This window comes from Triticum dicoccoides, chromosome 2A, assembly GCF_002162155.2.
Source record: "Triticum dicoccoides isolate Atlit2015 ecotype Zavitan chromosome 2A, WEW_v2.0, whole genome shotgun sequence".
Lineage (NCBI taxonomy): Eukaryota > Viridiplantae > Streptophyta > Magnoliopsida > Poales > Poaceae > Triticum > Triticum dicoccoides.
The window spans coordinates 766,640,543-766,644,839 of record NC_041382.1 but is presented as its reverse complement, the minus strand read 5'-3'; positions in this window follow the sequence as shown (position 1 = coordinate 766,644,839).

The window sequence follows — 4,297 nt, the reverse complement described above, 5'->3', positions numbered from 1 at the left end:
AACTGTGATGGAGATGAGATAAACAATCATTAATAGTAGTGATCCCTTTCCTGAAACAAATTTAAATGTGTCCAAGTATATATCGGATTATCTATCCGTCCCTTGTGGGGAAAAAATATTTAACTGAATCCAAAAATTGCTTACCACTATCACCAGCGCATGAACAAAGGGGGATGCACCTGTGCATACAACACAGTTCTAAAAACACAAAAGGAGTTTACGACATCGACTCATCATACTGTGCAACAAAGTAAGGCGGAGTGGAGAAAATGTATCGAGAGAGGAATTGACTGGTCTACACATGTTGTCGGCATCAACCCATGGTTTAAGGTCGAGAAGAAAAACAGTATACAGAGAGGATTTCCAAATGACATCTACATGTTGTAGGCATCATAGAGTAGACACCCATGGTGGCAGAGCCTCCGGACAGGCTTCTTCATATGAGGCATGGTGAAGGCTTGATGGGAATAAAACTCAAGGAAATCTGTGGTCTTCTCTTAGTCTTACCCCAATAGTTTCCACATATCAGATCAAACATGGCCAGGAACTCATCCTCCACCATGCTTAGCTCCTGGTCCAACTTCATGTGATCTTGATTCTTGAACTTGTGGTCGTGAAATAGTGGTGAGGCTTTTGTAGAACGGCCACATGTGCGGCTTCTGTAAGACGATGATGCCGGCCGTCGACTCGTAGTCCGCGGAGTCGTATGAGTTACACTCTGTTTCTGCTGATGGCTCTTCCTGGTGTTGTTGACCCCTCACTGGCCCTGTCGACAGCCTACTATCAGCGCCAGGCCGTAAGTAGTTGTAGTAGTAGGTCATCCTAGTGGTAGTAGGCTTGCGGTGGAGCGTGAGGGTGAGCAGGGCCCCCGATGCTGGTGAGTGGGTAGGTGAGGAAGCCCCGCTGCTCAACGGCGAGGTGGACCTGGAGATACTGCTACTGTTGGTGCCGGTGTCGATGGCTTAGGGAGATGGTGATGACGACTTCTAGGGAGAAAGTGAGGGTGCCGCAATGAAGGAGGAGGTTGTGGAAGTCTCCGCTGCCACTGGAGGCATATACGCACGGTTCGAAGAACATAACCGCGATCGATATGATACTGAGGAGGAGGCTGATGTATTTATAGGGGATGAAGCCCAAGGAAGATGAGCCGAGGGGGCTCGCGGGGGAGCCGTGCGTGCGTTGCTTATCCTCCATGTGGAAGGAGAAGAGATAGTGAGATTTTATGGAGATTAAAGAAGGCGATGAGGGAGTCGTAAATCGAGAGGCGTTCCCATCAATTATTCTCAGGGAAAAAGAGTGCTGCCGTGAAGACAGGAAACATTGCGTTGCAGAGGAAAATCTTTTGGTATAAAAAAAGGATGACATCAGTATGGGTGATGAGGTAGTGGGGCCGCTGATGTGGACAACCTGCATGTCAAGAAAATTAGCTTAGTGGGGATGATCTATTTAGGTATTATAGATAGGTTAGTCCCAAAAATGATATAAAAGTGTATAATAAAGCCCATAAACATCCAAGACATAAGATGGTATAGCATGTAGCAATAAAAAATTATAGATACATTGGAGACGTATCAGCATCCCCAAGCTTAATTCCCGCTCGTCCTCGAGTAGGTAAATGATAAAAACAGAATTTTTGATGCGGAGTGCTACTTGGCATAATTTCAATGTAATTCTTCTTAATTGTGGCATGAATATTCAGATCCGAAAGATTCAAGATAAAAGTTTATATTGACATAAAAATAATAATACTTCAAGCATACTAACTAAGCAATTATATCTTCTCAAAATAACATGGCCAAAGAAAGCTATCCCTACAAAATCATATAGTCTGGCTATGCTCCATCTTCACCACACAAAATATTTAAATCATGCACAACCCCGATGACAAGCCAAGCAATTGTTTCATACTTTTGATGTCCTCAAACATTTTCAATCTTCACGCAATACATGAGCGTGAGCCATGGACATAGCACTATAGGTGGAATAGAATGGTGGTTGTGCAGAAGACAAAAAGGAGAAGATAGTCTCACATCAACTAGGCGTATCAACGGGCTATGGAGATGCCCATCAATAGATATCAATGTGAGTGAGTAGGGATTGCCATGCAACGGATGTTGGGGATCGTAGCAGAAATTTAAAATTTTCTACGCATCACCAAGATCAATCTATGGAGTAATTTAGCAATGAGGGGAAGAAGAGTGCATCTACATACCCTTGTAGATCGCTAAGCGGAAGCGTTCAAGTGAACGGGGTTGATGGAGTCGTACTCGTCGTGATCCAAATCACCGATGATCCTAGCGCCGAACGGACGACACCTCCACGTTCAACACACATACGGAATGGAGACGTCTCCCACGCCTTGATCCAGCTAGGAGGAAGGAGAGGTTGAGGAAGAGAGTCCAACAGCAGCACGATGACATGGTGGTGATGGAGTGGCAGTTCTCCGGCAGGGCTTCGCCAAGCTCACGCGGAGGAGGAGAGGTATTGGAGGGGAAGGGCTGCGCCAGGTTCAAGGGTGTGGCCGCCCTCCCACCCCTCCACTATTTATAGGTGGGGAGAGAGGGGGCCGGCCCCCTTAGATCCCATCTAGGGTTGGGGGCGGCGGCCAAGGGGGGGGGAGGAGTGCCTCCCAAGTCAAGTGGAGGCCCTCCCCTTTAGGGTTTCCCCTCTCCCATGCGCATGTGCCTTGGGAGGGCTGGTGCCCTTGGCCCATTAAGGTTAGGGCGCCCCCCTACAGCCCATGCTCCTGTATTGGACGTGGTGGAACATTTTTCGGACCTCCGGACCCCTCCGGAATCCTCCGGAACCTTCTGGAAGCTTCCCGGTACAATACCGGAAAAAACCAAACTTTTCCCGGAACCCGAACAACAACTTTCCATATATAAATATTTACCTCTGGACCATTTCGGAACTCCTCGTGACGTCTGGGATCTCATTCCGGACTCTGAACAACATTTGGTAATCACATACAGGTCTTCCTAATAACCCTAGCGTCATCGAACCTTAAGTGTGTAGACCCTACGGGTTCGGGAACCATGCAGACATGACCGAGACAACTCTCCGGCCAATAACCAACAGCGGGATCTGGATACCCATGTTGGCTCCCACATGTTCCGCGATGATCTCATCGGATGAACCACGATGTCGAGGATTCTATCAATCCCGTATTCAATTCCCTTTGTCCAACGGTATTGTACTTGCCCGAGATTCGATCGTCGGTATCCCGATACCTTGTTCAATCTCGTTACCGGCAAGTCTCTTTACTCGTTCCGTAACACATCATCCCGTGATCAACTCCTTGGTCACATTGTGCACATTATGATGATGTCCTACCGAGTGGCCCCAGAGATACCTATCCGTTTACACGGAGTGACAAATCCCAGTCTCGATTCGTGCCAACCCAACAGACACTTTCGGAGATACCTGTAGTGTACCTTTATAGCCACCCAGTTACGTTATGACGTTTGGCACACCCAAAGCACTCCTACGGTATCCGGGAGTTGCACAATCTCATGGTCTAAGGAAATGATACTTGATATTAGAAAAGCTTTAGCATACGAACTACACGATCTTTGTGCTAGGCTTATGATTGGGTCTCGTCCATCACATCATCCTCCTAATGATGTGATCCCGTTATCAACGACATCCAATGTCCATGGTCAGGAAACCGTAACCATCTATTGATCAACGAGCTAGTCAACTAGAGGCTTACTAGGGACATGGTGTTGTCTATGTATCCACACATGTATCTGAGTTTCCTATCAATACAATTCTAGCATGGATAATAAACGATTATCATGAACAAGGAAATATAATAATAACCAATTTATTATTGCCTCTAGGGCATATTTCCAACAGTCTCCCACTTGCACTAGAGTCAATAATCTAGTTCACATCGCCATGTGATTAACACTCACAGGTCACATCGCCATGTGACCAACATCCAAGAGTCTCCTAGACTCAATGATCTAGTTCACATCACTATGTGATAAACACTCAAAGAGTTCTGGGTTTGATCATGTTATGCCTGTGAGAGAGGTTGTAGCCAACGGGTCTTGCCATATTCAGATCCCTATGTATTTCGCAAAACTTTATGTCATATCGCAGATGCTGCTACCACGTTCCACTTGGAGCTATTCCAAATTATTGCTCCATTATACGTATTCGGTATCTCTACTCAGAGCTATCCGGATAGGTGTTAAGCTTGCATCGACATAACTCTTTACGTTGAACTCCTTATCACCTCCATAACCGAGAAACATTTCCTTATTCCTCTAAGGATAATTTTGATCGCTAG